A 22,634-nucleotide genomic window follows, 5' to 3' on the forward strand; every position below is an offset into this window, starting at 1 on the left:
CAAGAGAGCAATAGTCTAAGGGTGAGGGTATGAGGATGTGAGGTGCTGCAGAGAGAGTAATGACTCGAGCAGCGAGGTGTGCTGTCCTGAGTAGTGTTGTGCAGGAAAGTGTTGGATAAGGCAGAGTGTGGAGCTTAGGCCTGGAAATTATTATAATACTCACTTTTATCTTACTCCTGAGGCCCTGGATCCTCCTGGTATACTGTCTCTATGTTGAAGGAACCACACTTCGTCTGTTCAGTTCCTCTGTCACGTCCATCCCAAAATTGGTTGGAGAGGTTATCCTCTTCTCCCATCCTTGGTCCCACAGCAGAACCTTCAGATAAGAGAGGGAGACCCAGAGAGCAATCTTCCCATATCTCCTCTCTATTCCTGTAGTCCTGTAGTTGCTTCAGCCTCAAATGTCCAAGTGCTGGTGGGTCCTGGTAACCCAGGTTGTGGTCCCTTTTTAGTTAGAGTTCCTTTTTTTGATATATCCAGCACATTATCCCACCTGCTCTGCCCTGATTGGTTGGTGAACCTGGAGGCAGGATGCTAATGTCACAACACTAGGAAACAGCCAATTGGCAAAACTTGTCGATTAAAGAATTGGGTTCCTGGCTTATAAGTGGTCCCACCTTTCCGGCAGGGATTAAATGCAGAAGATCCTGCCGGATATGTTCCAGGCAGGAATGGATCCTTTTTACCATTGATATCACACTGGGAAGAGAATGGGCCAATCTCTCCTAAATCAAATCACATAATTTATACGAAAACTATTAATACTGTTTTAGACCAGGCAGCTGAATGTGCAGTAATATAATACTTGATTTCCTATCGATGTGTTAGAACAATTCCAGAACAGTAGTTTTCTTCAGGAACTTTTGAGCCAAACTTCTGTGTTGAAAAGCTTTTTGAAGGAGATGAACTCCATGGAATCCTTTATTAGCCTTTGGTCTCTGTGACAATATGAGAAGGAAACTAGCCAGCAAGCACTCCATCTCCAGTTATATTTCTCTCTCGCCATTGTTCCAGGTCCAACACAAAAGGAAGGTAGCAGATATCATTCATAATTAAAAACTCATCAATCCAATCAAGCTTTTACAGGTAACAGTGTGGCCTATCTGATGGATTGACAGCTTCCTGTGAGTCTGGGAAACATGAGCCATTGTTAAGACAGGCATCCAGATGTTTACTGCAAGAAAAAAATTACAGTCAATTTGAATATCAATCTTGAAGAATCACTCAAATTATTTATTCTGATGGGTGATTATTTACAAACATTCTACATATGAGTCAGCAATATGGATCTCCCGACCTTCCCCAACACAAGAGAAACAAAGACAGAAGACCATCTTTCCTGGAATGTAATTGCTGAAGCCATTTTAGAATTACTAAAATACTGGCAAGCTACCAATTCCCAATTTAAAAAAATATAATGTGTTTGAAATGATCTCAAACAGTCAGATCCCCAATTTGTCATCGATGACTGGATCTATTGTACTTGGTCTGTGAAAGCAGCATGCTTGATGGAGTACAAGGCCTTCTCACATTTCATGTTTTTCTTTTCTTCAAAATAAAACCATGTTACGAGATGTGTGGATATTGAAATGCTTATCTCCATAGGAATTTTCTCTTTAAGTTGCATTGAGTGAAAAGAAGAAAAAGATTGAACTCCCACATACATTACAATTTGAAAAAAATAAATTGTCCTCCAGAAGTGCTTATCACATATGGCAGCATGTTATTTCCACATTAAGAAGTGCTGCCAATGGTATGCCTCCTCCTGTGCATATCAGAGTGATCCTGGCAGAACGTTTACATATTAATCTAGCTGCTGCATCGCTGAAGGGCGTGGGTGTGGGTCTTGGTATTTCCCCCTGAGCACTGAATGTTCCGTTTGGCTTTCGGAATGATCCCGTTTTGCATTGCAACATGGGGCTTTGAGTCTTCAAAGCTGGTTAACTTGCAAGTGTGTGCAGTCAGCACCTCGCTATGTTCAAACCTAGAGTCTGGCTGATGACCAACTTCCACTTCACCGAAATAGATTAACTGGTCTCTCATTGCAGTTTGCAGGACCTTGCTGTGCACACACAACTGCCATGTTTACCTACAAAACAGCAGGGACCAGAAAATTGACTGTAAAGCAGTTTGGCATGGACCGAGGACACTTGACCCAATTTTAATTTGATTAATTCTTAAGCCACAAGTACTCATTCTTCTGGAACTGCTTTATCCAATTCAGGGTCACAGGGAGTCAGAGCCTATCCTGACAGAGGATGGGCGCTAGGTGGGGTACACCCAGGATGGGACACCAGTCCCTCACAGGGCACACACTCACATGCACCATGGACCAATTTACCATCGCCAATCCACCTAACCAGCACGTCTTTGGACAGTGGGAGGAAACCAGAGCACCCGGAGGAAACCCACATGGATACGGGGAGAACGTGTAAACTCCACGCAGACAGACACCCAAGATCATAACCGAACCTGGGCCCCTGGAGCTGTGAGGCAGCAGCACTAACCATTGCACCACTGTGCTGCCTGCTACAAGTGCTGTAGGTTTTCATTTGGCGATGAAAGTCATGAAGTAAAGATCTGAGACTCAGCTGAAGTAAGAGGTGACTAGACTGGAAGTTAAACTTGAAATTCCATATTTCACAGCTTATTCTTTATAACAACAAATGGCAGTGAACGTCTGCTTTAGAGACCAACGAAGGCCAGGTGGTTCATTGGAGTCAGTGCAGCTCACAGCAGCTGTGGGGAAAGCAAGCTCATGTTAATCTATCCAATATTAGTGCAGTAGGCAAGACATAATTTATCTCTATCGGTCAGCCTTCCATTATAATCCGTCTACTTGTAACCTGTCCAAAATAAATTGAAAGCTTTTTCTTGACTGAGTTGAATGCCCAAATGAAATGGCACGCTGAAATGATGGAATGGGGGAGCTGAGCAGTCTGACTGACAAGAGAAAATAAAGCAGAGCTATAAGGACAGCAGAGTTTGTATGTTTGTCCTGCTAACTGGATAACTCAAACAGCTGGCATGAGCACCATTGGCTGAATGGCAGCCTTCTGTGCTTGATGATTCTCCTGTGTCTAACGTTCCTCTAGCAGTAAGGATCAAGGTGGTCAATCAGGTCCACACTTGAGCTGCTCATTAGAATTTTCTTTTAATTTAAAATTGAGATCTAGAAAGTGACTACTGATCTATCTATTGAACCACTGTCTGTACCTTATCGAAACCACAATAAAGGAGAGATTTTTTTTTTAGAAGGGACTCCATTTCTGTGATCCATAAATGTGAAACTTATTTCAGGTGTGAGGTTTACCACAGTGCAAGTACTGCGGGCATTAAATCTGCTCCTTTTATTGGTACCCATCGAGCTGTGTTGAAGTCCATTGTAATGGGGCCATTTATCTAAGTGAACTTCTTCCATAGATGCTGCATGGCTACTGACAACCTTCAGCAGTTTAAAGTGCCTGAGATGATGGATTATGGAGTTATATTTAACATGGATTTATCATTAATGTGCAAATCCTGTTCCTCATCCACACACATTGCAGTTAATCTGAAGGAAACACATCTGGAATCAGGAATATACAGCTGGAATGCTTTACACCAACCTTACTCATACGCAATTTAACAAATAAGTAATAATTGCAAGTTGATATGTTCTTAAATATCACCTTGTCAAAAGACTGTTTAACATTAAGGAAGTGACCTAAAGGCAATAAACAGAATAAGTTTGCTTATTATGTCATTTCAAATCAATGTACAATCAATTTTTAACTCAATAATTTTGTTTATAGACACCATATAAGTTCTTGTTGAATATCCTGCCTCCTCCATTATGTTTTTTTCTGTTAGTTACTTTCCTTTGTGCATGGTATGGATTTATATTGCATCATTAACTAATAGGATTTGATCATTGGGAGTAATTTCCCAACTTTGCATTTCTTGTAGTGAACTTTACTCTCAGAGAGGGTGCATACTGGAAATATTCACCCTTGTGTATGTGATTTACACATCATTTGGTGATGAAACTTAGGTTCTCTAAATACTAACTTATCAACCAATGAAAACTAATTTTCCACTTAACCTGTACCATCAATGAGAGCACTGCTGATGTTTTCACCAGACACTCAAACTGACATATTCCACTGGAGTCAAAGGACAGTGATCAGGACAAGAACCTTCTCTAGCTAAGGGACACAATAGCAACTTATACTGTTCCCAAGATTGGTCTGGCTGAGAGTTGATGGTGAATTTCTTTTCCTAGCCCACATACCAATATCACTAATGCTAATGCATTTATCCACTGATGTGTTAGAGAACACTCCATTGACCAACTTTTTGCCTATTTTTGGCATGATTATGCACCTAACTTTCTGAACCTACAGCCTACTTTTAGTACCAAACACATTAATGGTTTAACACTGCACAATTCAGTGTACTGTACTTGAATTAGAGAATAAAGTGGCACAACAGTTCCTAAAGGGGGAGAAAAGTGGATCTCCTGAGATTGGCTTTTATCACTTAAAAGTAAACTTAGACCGGTGATTGATTTTAAGACTGTTTGTGAATCTACAATGCCAAGTCTTGCAAATTGATTTAGTTACTTAGTAACTTCCAATTGACAGGCATTGTTCACAGGGTATTTTATTCACAGGGTATTTTAATGCAGATTGTATGCAGAGTAATTAATAGCATCAGGGAATAACTATAAGCATCAACTTGAAGCACAGTTTGTTCACTTGCACGTTTCTCTGTACAACAAAAACATTTATAGAAATCCATGCACCCACCCACTTTTATATATTTTTGAGAAGCAGTGTGTCCCTTCAGTGGTTTATTTTTCCATTCTTTCATCTCTCTACCATATTCTTTTCAAAGATGAGTAGACACAATCTTTTCTCAAGGGCATTGCTTGAAAGGAAATGACTGTCCAGGAGACAGACTGCATTCTGATTTAAGAGAGGAACAGAACTGGGGAACTTCAGTGGGGAATGAACGATTGTGCTTTTCAATATTATATTGTGATAAGTTTTTCAGCAAACTTTAAGGAAAAAATGTAAGTAACTGCTAAACTGAATTTTAATACATTTGTAATTTGAAATCACAACTTTCTATAATCTGAATTTAGAACATAAATAACATAACTATGCAATTTAATATTTCTCTTACTTTTGCTACTTTAAAATAAAGTTAAAAATCTAATTTTTTGTTGCATTTTCATTAAAAGGTGTACTGACTGCGCTTGTGTTTGTGCAGTGTGTTAATTTTATTGGAATTTTTTTATTTGTTCATGAGATGTGGTCATCAAAAGGCCAGCATTTAATGTCCGTCCCTAATTGCCCTTGAGAAGGTGGTGCTGAGCCACTTTCTTGAACCGCTACGTGTTTGTGTGCTGCAGTTCAACCACAGTGCTTTTAGGGAGGGAATTCCAGGATTTTGACCCAGTGATGAAGGAACAGCGATACATTTCCATGAGGGTGGCGTGTGACTTGGAGGAGAGCTTGCAGACGTTGATGTTCCCCCCATGCACATGCTTCCTTTGTCCTCCTAGGCATGGGCTTGGGAGGTGCTGTCAAAGAACCCTGAATTTCTGTAGTGTATGTTGTAAATGGTACACACACTGCAGCCAAGGTGCAATGGTAATGGAAAAAGTGAAAATTTAAGATGATGGATAAGATGAATACCCTAATCTGACCTAATATCTCCTTAATGTGGCTTGGTGTCAGATTTTTGTTACACAACTCTCCTGTAAAGTGCCTTTGCATGTTTTATTATGTTAAAGGCCCTGTATAAATACAAGTTGTTGTTGCTCCTGCTCATTTTGGACCAGACCTAAAATGGTCAGTGTGCTCTCATGCAAAGAGATTATCTTTTTCCCATTGCTAACAGCCCAACCCTCAGACTCAAAAGTGTAATGGATTAGACAGGGGCCTTTCAACTCTTAGGACCTGGGTTCAAATCAAGCCTGGCTTCAAAACAGCATAGATTGGTAGGTTGCCAGACTGCTAGGTTGGTAAACTTTTAAGGGTCTTTTGAAATAGTTTGAAAGCTCTCAATCTGCCTCTGATAGCAAAACCTATCCCCGATTTGAGACTAATTGGTAATCTCAGTCAGAGAGGCTGCTGAATTAAAGGTGTGGGAATTTGTTCAATCGGAGATCTTGCAATAAGGCTTAGAGCTGAATCCTGTTCTTGGGGCATCTGTGTGACATCCTGATTTAAGAATATTTAATGGTGGGTCTCAGTTTGTTATGGTGATGAGGAACCTCGCCAGCACTGGTGCATACTAACAGATAGCAAGTAGAGCTTGCAATCGAGGCTCTCCCCCAACTTGCCTCTCTCCACCATTGCCTCCCAGCCCCCTGACCAAGTGGTCAGAAATTGATCTGAGCACCTGAAATAGAAATGACTTAGTGTTACAAAAGCAGTTGGCAAAACATTGGGATTTTGACATCTGTGAGAATGTTAGTTTACAATGAGCTGAATCTTGTGTTCGTTGGGCGCGCACAATCGGTGGACCCGGAAGCAGACCCGAAATGCGCTTCCGCCTGCAATCAGCCCCCAAATGCAATTTCTGGCTGGCTGGCCAATGAATGGCCATCCAGCGTGAAACGCGTGCTGAGGAAGGCTCAACGCTGCCGGCAGGGGGGTGCGGGAAGAAGGTGGGCACCGAGAGAAGGTAGAGTGTGGGCTCCGCCCTCTCTGAAGGCTGACGGCTGCTCCGGAGCTGCCTCAAGGAGCTGCAATAATTTAAAAATGAAATGAGCTAATAAACTGCTGCAACCTATGACAATACTGTAAATGCAAGCACCTGGCAGCAGATCATGTAGCAGATCATCTCTCAAATGTCTCCTTTTATTTTATTTAACCCCGAACATTTCATCCCAGCCTGGGTGTGAGTTTGTAGTGAAAACGTAAAGGCCGCCTGGCCGTTTGGCCCGTCCGCCAACCGTAAAAGTGGGCGGGGCCGTGTAACTCACTGACAATGACCTTCTTCATGGGCTTAATTGCGCGGGAGTCGGAAGGACGTCCACCGACCGTAATGCTGCACGCCCGCACGCCCGACATCATTTCGCGCAATTTTTACATGCGTTCAGGCCGCGTGTGCACCTGACCTTGGAACACAAGATGCAGGCCAATGTCTCTGCGCGCTTTCTCATTATGACACTGTGACTGCTATTTGAATGGTTCTTATAAATGTCTCTAATTACTTTATGGGAGGTGCTCCAATGAACACAGCTCGCATTCCTAGCTTAAATAGGACAGTGTTCCTTTGGGATATGCTCGCAGTACATTTACAGTAGCTGATTAATAATCCTACATATTCAATTCTATATATACTCTTTAATTGATCCTAAAAATTTGAGCTTGCAGCGCTAACGTAACCTAACAAGAAAGGTAACTCGACTGATAAATGTTTGTCTGCAGGGCTCCTCTTGGTCTGGGATTCTTTTGTCCAATTTTTATTATTTTCATGTAATATTCATTTTTCAGGAATCCCTCATGGAATGCACGTTCCATCCCAGAAAATCCCCAAGGACGCAAAATAGGGCAGCGCAAAAAGATCTAGGTCAGTATTTGAACAGAGCATCAAGGTGACTGCAAATGTTGTACAGCGAAGTAATGGAGAGGGTTATTAATAAAAAGCAAAACTGCAAATGCTGGGAATCTGAAATCGGAGTGGAAAACGTTAGAAAGACTCAGCAACTCTAGTTAGCACCCGAGGACAGAACTGACCAATTAACCATCAGAAGTGAGGAGAAAAGTCAAATAAACAACATTTGCAAAAGAAAGAGGGTAAAACATACACCCATCCATACAAGGAGGGAAATAAAATTACCTATAGGGCTGGATTTTACAGGGGAGGGGATGGGGGTAAAAGGTAGTGTCCCCGGTGTAGATCTCAGGGGCAAACCTGCCCAGTTTGGCCTGCTCACCCTGCAGCCATTTAATGCCGTCAGTCAGATAATTGCCTCGAGGGGGGACTTCTGCCCCCATCTGGGAGGAAGTGCCCACATACCCCCCTTAAAGACCTGTTGACCAATCAATTAGCTGGCAGCTCTCTGGTCCAAGCTGCACCACCAGGAGCTGGGGTGGAGTCACTGCTGGACTGCAGACAGTCCTGAAGAAGGAGGCGTGCTGCGATGGAGCTCTGGTGGTCAGGGGTCTCGCCAGGGCCAAGCTGGCAGGCCCCAGTGAAGGGCTGAAGGGCCAGGGTGGATAGGGCAGGTGGAGAAGGGCAAGGTGGGGTGGGAAGAACTTAGGGAGAGGCCTCTGATGGGCACAGGCAACCCATAAAGGTGACACCCCTCCTTGACCCTCTACCAGCCTGACCAATGAGACCTGCCTGTCTTCACTTGCCGCAAGCCTCTGTCTACCTTGGGTAAAATCCCAGCATCGGTGGGAAGAGGCTCTTAAGTAATCCTTAATTGGCTACTTAGGTGTCTCAATTGACCCACTGGAGGGCAGGCAGCTGGGCACCAGGAACAGTGCCCACGGAAGAGTGCCCAAATTGACAGAACCCTCTGACAACCAACACTCCCCCCACACACACACACACACACCCCCCCCCCCCCCCCCCCCACCACCACTTCCCTGGGGCCATAAAGTCTAGCCTCTAAAATGCTTAAAAAGTAAAGAAGTGTTTAAACAGTCAAAGTGACATTAACGTAAGACAACCTGATGAAGCTTAGACTGGATGTTCTTTGGGACACTATACAGGTGAGGGCAGTCTTTGCCCTTGGAGGTAACCTGCTTTCTTCTTCTACAGCTGCTTATTTCCATTCCATAAAAGGGGGAAGATTACCTCAGCTTCTTAAATGTCTTTAATTTCTTTTAATATTCTATTTCATGCTATGACTTCAGCCATTTAACCATCTTGTTTTCCTTTTCACCACTTTATAGTTCATTCTGTTTTCTGTGTATGTGTGGTTTTCCCTTCCCTTTGGTCTGTTCCTTTCTAAAATGCCTTTTACCCTGTATTTTTTTTTATTCTGTTCCGATAAAGGGATGGAATTTGAACCCAGTTTAGAAACTTTCAGAATTGGAGTTCGGTAAGAATTGCAGCTTCTGTTGTACCCCCTTTGCATTTGTGCAGATTATTAGCAACCAGCAGAAGGCTGGGGAGGTGGAAGCTGGCTGTTGTGGATGATGAAAGGGTCCAGGTAACTAAAGGAGGTAGAAATGGTTCCCTATTGCACAATATTTTACTTACATCCCCAGTGATAAATCTTAAGAGGCATTGTCCTCTGGACGTAATGATATTCTATCAATATCTACAATACTCCAAGGAGAGGGACCAGATTTAAAGGAATTAATTCTATACTCAAGAGGTATTTTCTGGTGTTTTTGAATGCAACATTACCTATTTGGGTTGATAATTATGCAGCACATAAGCGAAGCTTATTTATTCAGTCTGCACCAATGGGAGTCCTAAAAGGCATTAAGACAGGAATGTCTTTGCCATGATAGACTTGAAGAAAGAGTGACTATACAATACCTTTCATATGCTCAGGATATCCTGAAGTGCTTCACAATTAACAGCAATTATTTTTGAAGTGTAACGACTGTTGTTACACAGGTAACATGATAAACACTAAATTTGCACACATCAAGATCTGACAAGCATCAAGGAGATGTATAACCAAATAATTTGTTTTGACGGTGTTGAATGTTGGCCAGGACATTTGAAGAACTTCCTGCTCTTCCTCAAAAAAACAAATTGTACAAATGGACAGAGTGTCAGTATGATATCTCAACTCAGACAATGCAGCACCTGTTGTAAGGATTGTTTGGTTTCTTACTGAGAGGTCTTGAGTCTTGTATGGTTGAAGATTAAGTGTTTAACTATATACATCTCCTGCATGAGTGCTGTCTCCATGCTTGCTCCTTCCAGACTCTTCTACCCACAGACCACTATCATGTGTCTCTGTCTACATCATACTGTAGGTGGTGCTATTCTCCAGTCCCACATTCATTCTTGCTCTGCCTGAACACCCTTATACTACACTTCCCCCAAGCCTTTACCCAAATATATTTACAATACAACCTTATTCACTTGCTACCCCTACTGCCACCGCCCCCCCACCCCCACCCCACCCCACAAGTCTCTGACTTTATAAATTCAGACATTCTGGAGGCTTTACAATTCTTTCAGATCTTGTTCTGTCACGTTTGGGGGAATGGTAGTCTCAGTTGTTTGGGTTTGAATTTGTCGGTTTGGCGGTGAAATTATAGCACTTGGTTGTCTCCATTTGATTCACTTGTTGCGCTCCTTCATGTTGCATTTCTCTTTATTGACACTGTGTCTGCTTTGTTTGGACATCATGGGCAGAATTTTGCCGTCGTCGAGCAGGAGGCAGGGCCCGCTTGCCAACACGTAAAATGACGCGGGTTAATGTCGGGCGGAACCCCTGATGTCATCTCACCCCATTTAAATTTTCAGGAAGGCGGGGGCGCAGCAAAATCAGCTGTGCGCCCGCCGATCAGTCAATGGCCAATTGAGGCCATTGACAGGATCATGTAACCAATTAAAGGACCTGCCTGTCCAACCTTAAGGTTGGCGGGCAGGCCAGGAACCCCGGCGGCAACTAGAGAAAACATGAAACCTCATCCAGCAGCAGGATGAGGTTTCATGCTGGGTTTTAAAAATTTTAATAAAGTTATTCTGTAAATTATGAACGTGTCCCAACTCATGTGACATTGTAAGGGAATTTTTTTTTCTATTTTTAATATTTTTCAAAGTCCAGGCGACCTCCCTGAGGCTGCACTTAGCCTCAAGGAGATGTGCGCTCTTTTGTGCACATGCGCAAAAGAGCGCACTCTCGTTTTTAGGGAATCCCTCCTGCCCACACAGGGAGCGCATAGCGCTTCCCACCGGACGTCACGCTGAGCAGGCCTTAATTGGCCCGCCCATGTAAAATGGCGGTGCGGCCCGCTTTGCTGGTGGCGATTGGCTCCGCACCCACCGGAGATTAGGTCGGGCCTGCCCACCCGACAGGCAGAAAATTCTGCCCCATGGGTTTGTCCCATTCCTCCCAAAGGGAAGGTTCACTCCGTTCATCCCTAGAGTAGACTCAGGTAGGGTCAGCCATGTTTGTCTTGCAAGTTTACATTTCAAAATGGAATTTTCTTTTCCACTTATTTCATAATTTTCACCAAATATTTGTTTACTCTTATTTTCCAATTGTTTTCCAAGCTTATGAATCATTTCATTCATCTCAGCAACTATTCTGGTGAGTTTGGTTGTCTTTGTTTCAGAGTTATTTGCTTTTAAAGTCTGGATTTCCTTTTCCATACCCACATCGCATCTTTCATGTTCTTCAGATTTGATCGAAGTTCAAGAGTGTCATTGTTCTTTTCACGACGCTTAATAGGCACTTCAGTGCTTGAATTCATCCTGTTCTAATTTTTCATTTGCAAACTCATCTTCCATATGTGAAAGTTGATTCTCTACCCTGTACAGTTTTTCCTTAGCAGAGCCTAATTTTTCTGTGCAGTCCTTCAAGCTCACATTCTTTAATTTTACTTCTGCTAATTGTTTCTGAGACTTTTCACACAACCTTCGGCTGCACAGCTGAGAGTTGCAGGGATAGGGCTTGACCTCACTAACATTCTGCCAGCCTGCTTCATGCCCTGAACCATGCCCAGAGGAAGCTTAGTGACTCTGGGCCTATGAAAATTGGCCAGCCTGAAGCCATTAGCGTGGAAGTCAGGTAGGTTGTAGGCTGAGTAGGTGAAATTGCACCTAATGGCCTCTTAGGGCCCCAATTTATATGTGTTTGTGAAGCTTTGAAGCCTCAGCAGAGCCACTGGGAGAGGAGAGTACCTTGAGGCAGGTAGGGTTGGACAGGTAACTAAAAATTAAAATTTAGAGGGCTAAGGGATGGAGGGTGAATCTCTCTGAGGGATTGGTGGAGCGGTAGAAGCAGCTTTTCATGCCCATGGCCTGCTTTGGGACCATGTGGAGTATTTGGCTCCAATGGTTCACCGGCCTGCCGCAAGGAAGCCACCTTGACAAAACTAGCAGTTCCCCACATGGCAGTGAAGGGGAGCTGCTCTACCACTGGCAATATGTCAGCAACCCCATTAAATGGCCTTTAAAGGGCCTTTAATTATGCAAATCAGCTGCTGGCTTGCATGGAGTGGGCAGCTGACCTGCCTTTCAGCCTGCCTACTGCCCGCTGCTGGAACACTTCCTCCTGTGGCAGAACAATGACGGGGAGCTGTTTCCATGTGGCTCGTGCTACTTTACCACTCCCCACCTCCACCCGACCCCCATTCCTGCCAACCAGAGGCCAGTAAAATTCAGCCCACAGTTAGAGGTTATATTGAACTAATTGAGTGGGATGTAGATGTAAATTTAATTGGAATATAAAATCTAAAGCTATTGGGTAAGATGTAATGCAACATATATGTTGGGATGTCCCGGAGCAGTTATTTTATTTTCTTATAACTAGTTAAGACCCTTTGGCATTGCCAATGTATAGTCTGTACAAGTAGATAGTTGTGAGAGTTAATTTGTTGACAAGGTTTATCCTTTTAAGATCACTGCAAAGGAACTCCCCATGAGAAAGTGGTGTTGGTGGCAGAGAGTCTCACTCTCAATGCCAGTTTGTTGATCACATGAAATGTGTCCAACTAGGAGTGTGTTATTAATTTTGTTAGTTCTCTCTTTTAAACAGGATTACAATGTTTCTTAAATCATAAATTACACCTTTGATAAAATCAGAGAACTCTTGATTTACTTTTCATGAAATATTTATCAGTGAAATGACTGAGCTGTATGACTGGTGTAATTAACATATTGCTGGTTTATTTTTCCAACATATTGCAATTTTTTTAGTTGCCTTTTCAAATTATTTATTCCCACGCGAATGTGTCAAGGGATTTTAAATTACCCTTTAAGCAGTATGCATTGGAGAATACTGGAAAGATTTAACCTTTTGATTATAATTTCCAGTTTTGTGACAATTGAGCAGATTCAGTCACTCAATTCAGCTACAGTTATGCATTTGAATGGTCACCTTGATCACCTTGTGCATGCAGATTAGGGCTTTTATGGATGCATCCGGTAAAAGATCAAATTTGGCAACACTCCCCCCTCAGCCTAATTTGCCCTCCGAAAGGTACAAGGGTATATTTTACAGTAAGGTGCTAGCATTTGGGATAAATTATTACCGAGTTTTGTTTCTAAACGGAGCTGGTCAGTGCATTGACAATATGAATATACTTACCCTGGAAGCCTTTCTACAATACCTTAACATTTCAGATATGCTCTTCACTGGTAACCTGATTCAAACAGGCAAGTGAATTTGGTGGCGGGGGCCATTTAATCCGGCAGGAGGGTGACGGTATGGATCCCACTGCCTTCCTGTTGCTGCCCTGATTAAGTCCAGTGTGGGAAGGCTTGTTGGTGGCCTTGCCACATTTAATGTCCACTTAAGGCCCTCATCCCGTCGCCACTGGTATTCACCCAACATCAGACTGGGGACTTGCCATGCGGGAAGGGGTGCTTGCGGGCTCCCAGGGAAGGGGTGTGATGTTCGTCCCCTGGGTCAGGGAAGGCCCACCGCTTCCCAGTTAAGTGCCTGATAGGCAACTTAATTCGTCGGGCTTTCCCGAAGTTATGCGGTGTGGGGCCATCACCAACTCTCCAGCTGGCAGCCAAGATTCCTATCACCTCCAATAAATACCACCCAATATTTTATTGTTAGAACAGATTCACAGAGTAAATGAGGGCTGTTTTTAAACTTTCTGTTCCAGAAGAGATGATAAGGTATTTTGCTGTACTTTCTATAGATATTAAGCTTGGATAAGGTTCTTTCAACTATTCTACTTGGATTGAAAAGATTCAGTAAAATGCGATTTTATTGTAAATTGGTGCATTGGAGTATTATGTTGGGATCAGCATTCCTGCATAATGGAATTACATGGAGGAACTCATTGCTTACTCAAGTATTTTGCTTAGACCAAATCGGCATTCATCTGGATGTAATGATTTGGGAGTACTCTTATCTCCACAGTGGAAATAAATTTGTGTCCACTTGAAATTGCATTGGCAAAGCCCTACTGGGCTTATTCACTCTCAGGACACTGTGCTGCAGTATATTTAAACACACTGTTAATTGGTGACATAATGGGAAGCTGGCCAAGATCAGCCTTACAGGAATGAACCATCCATTCACAGTCAATTGAATTGAGGTAACCCCTCTACTTCACTTGAAAAACATTAAAGAAACATTTCTGGTCTACCATTATAGTTTCAAAATACCCCTCATTTTCAGTGTAATACTTGTAGCCATAAGGGATTTGTTTTCTTAAAGATGATCTGGCACTGTAGTGCCTTGGTGTACATCCCCTAACGTCTGATGTGCGCTCTTGGTGGGTCATCTAATTGAGGTGCTTAAGGTTAAAGGATTTGATGGAGAGAAACTATTTCCGCCTGAACAAGGGGGAATACCCTTAAGCTTAAATCTAGGCAGTTTGAGGATGTTGTCAGGAAGCACTACTTCACACAAAGGGGAGTGGAGATCTGGAACTCTTAATTCCCCCTCCCCCACCCTTCTCCTACAAAAAGCTGCTGAGGTTGGGTCAATTGAAAATTTCAAAACTGAGATCGATAGGTTTTTGATTGACAAGCATATCAAGGGTTACAGAGCAAAGGTGGATGGGAGAGTTGAGATACTTTAGCCACATTCTAATTGAATGGGAGAACAGGCTCAAGGGACCGAACGGTCATATTCCTGTGTACATTCCTTAGTGTCAGGAGAAGCGCTGAGAATTGGTGCTTTCTGATAAATTTATTCTTCTCATAAAGAGTGATTGGCGCAAAAAAAAATGTTTCTAGATAGAGCAACGGAGGATAAAAGCTAATAATTTAAGAAATATTTAGAATGCTGCAGTGTGAGTAATGCCTTTCTGGATGGATCAACTAAGAATGGACTAAGTGGTCTTCCTCATCTATAATTACTTTGTGATCTTGTGAAGTTGTGAGGAAACATTGAGGCCAACTTTGAGCACTCTCCTTCTACTATGGCACTTCTCAATGCTTGAGAGTGGCTGATGACAAACATATAGCTCCCCCAACTGTTGGATAAATAAGCTGGCTTACTTGTTCTGTCAGCAGTGGAGGCCATTTCTTCCTAGATTCTGTTCCTGGCATACTGGATTTGTTAGGTTGGTCTGGTAGGTTTGAGGCCAAGGCATCTTTAGTCTCAAAGCTGACCAATAATAATGCTTGGTTTTAAATAGAATAGCTGCCATGGTGTTAATGTGCAGAGAACAAGTAACCATATTGCCATTCTGCTGGATGGGAAAATAAAGACAGCAGAGTGGTACTCAGAGGGTAACGTATCACAGCTGTATGGAAATGGGATTTCATAATGCAGATAGCAAAAATATCTTTTCTGGCTAGGTTACAGATTCCTGCTTGGAAGTCTATATGCAACTCCTCTGATCTTCCTATTGTCAATAGACTTGTTAACTTTGTGCCACTAGAAGGCCAAACAGTGAGAGGGCCATCAAATAATTTCTGGATATACTTGCAAATTGCATTCTCCCCCACCCCTCACCCCCTCCTGAATGCCACAGCAGTTTGAGTAACAAGCCTAAAAGCAACTTCTGCTAATTGTCCAACAGACCACTCTCGATGGATGAGGCTTGGCAGTGATCATTATTGTGGCTTGAATCACAACTCAACGCAATCTGACAATCACACGTGTGCTCTCTGCAGCAAGAACTGCTGGGTAGTAATCAGCAGGAGGAAATACTGGACGATTTATCTCCTAACCCAAGGACAACTGAGGCAACAGTAGTTTAACAATTGTTACTGGACTAAGGTCATATCAGGGACTGAAAACCATGTTAGACTATATGATTCTGTCACACCAGACAGAGCACTAATTGCCACTGTATTATTTGGGAGCCTGGGAAAGATCATTTTGACTGTTGAGAAGGGAGCATAATTTCTCCCTGCTTTGACAATAAACTGTCTACAGCGAGCACCTTACCCAAGTCTCAGTAGTAAGTGAATAGCTTATATACAAGTCTCTTTGATAAACTACATATCAACTTCAATAGTAAATTGTAGCTTTAATTCTTTTTCTTAAATGCTGTCTTTTGTGAGCTGTGTAAACATTGAGTGCCACAAAAAATGTATGGTACAGTTGTGGACTTGCTCATTTAGTTTACTTGCTAGGAGGTGTTGCAACAGCCAATAGTGTTACTGTGCAAGCATTATTTGGCAGCTCAGTCTTTAAGGTTATGTTTGCCAGTAATTGAGTGGTGTATGTCAATTGAGTTGACAGGAAAATGAATGGAGATATGTCACAGGACTAACTATACTTAAAGTGCCCTCTACTGGCACATGTTGATTATTTCTGTAGCATTATTGAAGGCTCTATTAATACAACATGCTTGTTTAAGAGCCATAGTGAGGGTATAGAGTGATTTTGGCTTCCCCATGGAGTTAAGCAACATTAAGAGGGAGGTGGAAGAATTTGTGCTGATCAAAACTTGCGTTTATTATTTCATGTTTCTTGTCTGATTGTCTTGTTCCACAAGTGGGTAGTGTCCTTGCCTCTGAGCCAGAGTTCGATTACCACTCTAGGACTTGATGCCACAGTCAAACTGTGATCATCAACCTGTAAATCCTTCAAACATACCTATGGCAGGTGTTAGGAGCTGGAGAGACTCCTGCTGGGTCACGTTCGAGTGGCGCCCCTCAATCTGTAGCCTCTGACTTCAGGCTAGCGACCTGTTCCAGAAAAAACAAGCTCCAGAGAACAAACATGAGCACGTGCTTTGTCTGCCTCATGCCTCTCAGGATGCGGGAGGCCGTCCAAGTCTTGTCTGATTAAAAGGCACAATTTAATGCTATTACAAGAATTAATAGGAACATGTATCAGTCCTACTATCAGCCTACGAGGTGCAGTCTGTGAATGCACTGTGGTCATATCACTGAGTTGGAGGCTTTTAGGTTGAGCATGTTATAGTAGTGATGGATGCCTACCAATGGTAAAATAGACCACTAATTAAATGTGTTCTCCAATGAGAGTCCGTGGAAAGAGAAGGTACAGGTTATTTCTATTTTTCATCATGGGGAAAAATGAGAAGATAGGTGTTTTATTTCAAGTAGATTAGTGACTGAACCAGGAGCATGCAGCAGGCTATGTGAAATCATTGCCTTGACTGTTGGTACCATAGTATAATTTACCCAATATATATGTGGTTGGAATAAATGTCACAATGCAGTTTGTCCTGTTAGCTGTAAATCCGACTGCTTCTTCTTATGTTGCCCAATATAGCAAAAGAAATATTTCTGTTGGCGGAAAGAAGGAAATCACAAAGTGGTTTAAACATTGGGACATCGCTCCCAGATGCTGGGCTCCCAGCATCTATACTAAATTTATAAAAATGGCTCAAGTCAACTCCCCCTCAGAACCTGCCTTAAAATTTCCTGATAAACCATTGCTGCTGCAAGGTATTCATGTTTAACTCTTGTTTGACTGTTGTAACAGGGATGACAGGAAATAAAGTGAATGCGGGAAATCTGGAATAAGACCCGAAAATGATGGAAGTATATATCTAAAAAGGCCTGCAAGCCTGGTGAGCTAAACCCTGGACTCGCCTCACAGTCCGGGCTCCAGCTCTAAATCTCTTCCTCGTTGCTGGGACAAGAGAATGGCTCATGTGATTGGCTGGTTAACCTGTTCGGCGTAGACCCTTTTTCAGATCTGCTATGATGAGAGCCTACATCCAAAATATATAACCTGTTGCCTTTCTTTTCAGTTGCTTATGGACGTGGTGTGTAATTTCAGTGTGTTTTGTATAATTATGTAACCTCAACTATGTAACAATGTAAATGCACAGAGTGTTTATTGACACTACTGTATTAGCCAATGAGTTCAAGAGCTGGACGTATAGCAGAACCCACCAGACACAATCTATTTTATAGCAAACAATAAAGCAAATAAAGTCTACCGCTGAAATTGCACTGTCCCCTTAGGTCAGGATGACAAACGGGGAGGCTAAAACTGGGCGCCATGCTAGCAGTGCTATGCCCGTTGCCTGTCTGCTGACTCCACCCCTGTGGATATTTTACCCATGGTGGGGGAGGCATCGGGCAACCTGTGAGACCCTGTCCCAAGTGGGGCCCTTAAATATCCAACTTAAGTGACTCCTCCTGCCACTGTTGGGATTTCTCTCCACGGCAGGTGAAGCACACGACAGATCTGCAGGCCACCCAGCAAGAGTAAGGGCTGCCTCCCCGCCCCAACCCCCTCTGGTGACCACTCACCCCCCCCCCGCCTGTGTCTCTGGGGCCCAGGTGAAGCCCTGGACTTGCCTCACAGTCTGGCCTCCATCGCTGAATGTTTTCCTCGTTCCCAGTGACACTGCTGGGGCAAGAGAACTCGCCATGTGATTGGACAGCAGCAGCTCTCTGAGGTGGACTTTCTCTTGCAAGGGGGTTGAAGGCCTACCTCAAGCTAATTAAAGCAGAGTCGGGTTCATCCTTGACTTGTATATCAGGGGGGGTGCAGACTCCATCCCCAGCTTAAAATCATGCCCTAATTGCTCAGCAAATTGGGACCTTTTTTTGCTGAAATAACAAAGAAGGTTGATGATAGGAACATGGTGGATGCTGTCTATATAGATTTTAAGAAAGCATTTGACAAAGCACCACATAAAAGACAGGTCAACACAATTGAGGCTCGTGGAACAGGAGGGTCAATGTCCAATTGGATAAAAATTGGCTTAAGGACAGAAAACAGAATCTTGGTAGGTTATTTTTTCTGACTGAAGGATGGTAGACAGATGGTACACCCAAGGGTCAGTGATAGGATCAGTATTTTTTTTGCTATATACAAATGACTTGGACCTTGGAATACAGAGCAGATTTTCAAAATTTGCTGCTGATACCAAACTTGAAGGATTGGCAAACAATGAGGATAATTCAAATCACCTGATAGACTAGCAGAATGGGCAGGCAAATGGCAGAGGGAATTTAATATATAGGAATGTGAGGTGATGTACTTTGGCAAAAGAGATTGGGAGAGGCATTATACACTTAATGACTCACTGCTAAATAGTACACGCGGACAGAGGAACCTGGAGGTGCACGTGCATCGAACTTTGAAGGTGATAGGACATATTCAAATAGTGGTTAGCAAACCAGCTGGGATCTTGAGTTTCATAAATAGTGCCTTTGAGTACAAAAGTATGAAAGTTATGCTGAAACGTTATAAGGTTCAATAGCCACAACTGGAGTATCGTGTCTAGCTCTGGTCATTGCACTTTAGGAAGGATGTGAGGGTCCTTGACAGGGTGCAGAAGGCATTTACCAGAATGTTCCCGAGATGGGGGCTTTTAGTTAAGGTTAGATTGGAAAAGCTGGGGTTGTTCACCTTGGAGCAAATGAGGTTGAGGGGAGATTGGATAGAAATTTACATTATGACAGGTTTGAATAAGGTCGAAGAGAAAAACTGTTCCCCTTGGCTGATAGTACAAGGGCTAGGGGACACAGATTTAAAGTTTTGGGCAAGACATGCAGAGGGGATGTGAGGAATAACTTTTTTAATGCAGACATTTAATGACCTTGAGCTCACTGTCCATGAGGGTGGTGAAAGTGGAAACAATTAATGATCTAAAAATGAAATTAGATGGGCACTTGAAGGAAATTAACCTGCAGGGCTATGGGGATCGAGCGGGGGAGTGGGACTAACTGGATTGCTCTGAGGAGAGGTGGTGTGGACTCGATGAGCCAAATAGCCTCCTCTATGCCATAAGTGACTCCACTTAAAAAAGGCTCTCTGCTAGCTACAGCAAACAGGATTCCTGAACATAACTACAGCAACTTCTCCCATTAAAAGCAGGGTTAATTCTCCAACAAATTGCAGTGAATGGCAGATAGTTACATAGTATTGTATGTGAGTGTGTATGTATGTGAAATCAGAAAAGTGGTCTCCAGGCATAATTAATGGGGGATTACCCAATCATCTCCATTCTGCCTGGGAACAGTTGCACCACTATATATATGCAGCTGCAAATGAGAATGATTCAATGGAGACCATCTACTTTACTTATTTGAAGCAATAGGTCAATCAGTCTTTAGGTTCGCAGTGAGGCTGCTGGCAATCTCAATGCAAACTAGCTGGATTCACTAAACTCTGCCGCCAGCAAGGCCCAGCATTAAACAGGAGGAACTTAGTCTTGGGTTATCAGCTGTTGTCTCCACACATGAAGGAGTAGAGAGCCAGCTGAAAGAGATTTGCTCCAATTCTGTGGTATTAATGGGAACAAAATAGGGCAAGCACTAGAGGGACAGAACAGAGAGCAGGGGCATAAACCTAAATTGGCAACTTCTGACACATAAGGCCCACATAAAACCAGTTTGAGAGGTTCTAATACAGGTTCAACAACATCTCGTTTAACTCCTGCAGCCAGTAACTGTGTTGTCATTGTTGGGAAGGGATGCATTCAAAACTCTATTTACCTGAACAAATTCAAGAATTGTAAGACATCCCTCCAAATCTGGACTTGCACATAAATTTTCACAAGCTACTCCCTGAAGATAGTTAAATTCTCATCTCCAACCTATTTCAGAACCTTGTAAAAAAAAAAAATTCTGGTCACAGTGGAGCGAGCGAGCAGAGTGTTTGGCATATTTAATAAAAGCGTCTCAAGTTTTCAACAGCTTCCGTGAGCAAAGCCCGCTGGAGGTGAGTTGTATTTTCAGCGTATGACCCCAGTTCTGTTGGAAAAATCAGGCAGGTGAGAATTAGACCCTCTGTACCCAAAGAGTGTCTCACAGGCCAGAAAACCCTCCGTTGTATTCCTAATCTGTACTGTGTTAGTTGATTTCAGGCAGGAGGGCAGATAGGCAGTATGGTTGTCCAACAATAAATCACCTAGAGATCCAGCACTGATTGATACCCAATGACTTGAGCTATAATGTGCAAATGCGAGGAGTGCAAAGGAGGTTAAGAATGTACGGCAGGTGATAATTTAACAGTTTCTTTGTACTTCTGTCAAATCTAGACCATAATTTTCCCTTATTTAGAGTCTTACTTATTTTCACAGATTCAAGCTTTATTAGGCTTGACAGTTCAACAAGACCCCAGTTCGGAACACTGAACTCTTCAAAAGAGGAAAATCTAAAGCAAATTTTAGAATTGAACTGTAATCTTCATTGAATAAGATTCTGATCCATTCTGCAGTGATGCCCAGGCATGCTGCTTCTGAAGCCATGCATCTTCCATTTCCTAAACCTGGAAATTCCCGTGTCTTAGGTTTTACAGAGGAACCTTTCCATTAGGGTTGCCAAGCTTTTGGGAATTAAAAATTAATCTAGACAGTTCTGTGAGCAATCCAGGAGGAACATCATAGGTGTATAAAAAAGAATGCAGTATTTTTTTCTTTTGCATTGAACACTTCAATTTTAATTCCAAGACTATTGGAATTTAACGAATGGGTTTGACTGATGATGAAGAATTCTCCAGTCAGCTTTTGTGGTGTTAGCCATGGCTCAGTTGGTAGCACACTCAGCACTTGAGTTAGAATGTTGTGGGTTCAAGATTGACTCCAGTACATTACTGAGCAAGTGCTGTACCTTCGGAGGTGCTATCTTTTGAATAAGACATTAAACTGAGGCCCTATCTATCCTGTCAGATGGATGTAAAAGATTCTATGGCCAGGATTTTCCCCTTGGCGATTTGGGGGTGGGGCCCACTCGCCGAGGGGAAAATGACGCGGGATGACATCAGGAGGAATCCCCGACGTCATCCCGGACCATTTAAATCTTAAGGAAGACGGTCAGACAGCGAAATCAGCTGTCCGCCTGCCAACCTGTCAATGGCCAATTAAGGCCATTGACAGGCTCATTAAGATAATTAAATGCCCTGCCCGGCCAACCTTAAGGCTGGCGGGCAAGCCAGGAGCCCCAGCGGCCTGTAGATTATTAATGAAACTTCATCCACTGGCGGGATGAAGTTTCATTACCGTTTTGTAAAAATTTAATAAATTTTATGAGCTTGTTATCAACATGTCCCATCTCGTAAATCTCATAATTTTAAAATGTCTCTATTTTGACTTTACTTACCTTTCACTAAACTCCCTGAGACAGCACTTTGTCTCAGGGAGCCATGTGCTCTTTCGTGCGCATGCGCAAAACAGTTGGGGATTCCCTCCCCCCCCCCACTACCCCCCCCCCCGCCCCCAGCTGTCAGACAGGCTGCTGAGCAGGCTTTAATTGGCCCGCCTACTCAAAATGGTGGCAGGCCCCGTTTTGGCGGCGGACTTCAGCTCACCCACCAGCCAAGGGCTAAATTCTGCCCTATGGCGCTATATTTTGAAGAAGATTTATTGTCAGTGGCCTGGCCAATATTTATCCCTTAACCAAAATCATTAAAACAAATTATCTGGTGATTATAACATTGTTGTTTGTGGAAGCTTGCTGTGTGTGCAAATTGGCTGCTGCATTTCCTACCTTACAGCAGTGAATGCACTTCAAAAGTACTTCATTGGCTGAAAATAGTTTTGGACATCCTGAAGTTATGAGCTGAGGAAAATTTTTTTCTCTCAGAGGGTTGTGCGACTTTGGAACACTCTGCCTCAGATGTTGGTGGAGGCGGGATC

The 22,634-nt window shown here is 43.0% G+C and overlaps 1 protein-coding gene across 1 annotated transcript in view; it reads left to right on the top strand.

Annotated features, from left to right (window-relative positions):
• Window positions 1-22,634, top strand: part of LOC144695971 (hippocalcin-like protein 1) — a 126,870-nt gene that overhangs the window by 98,867 nt on the left and 5,369 nt on the right. The window lies entirely within an intron of this gene.

Source organism: Cetorhinus maximus, chromosome 21, assembly GCF_964194155.1.
Source record: "Cetorhinus maximus chromosome 21, sCetMax3.hap1.1, whole genome shotgun sequence".
Taxonomy (NCBI): Eukaryota; Metazoa; Chordata; class Chondrichthyes; order Lamniformes; family Cetorhinidae; genus Cetorhinus; species Cetorhinus maximus.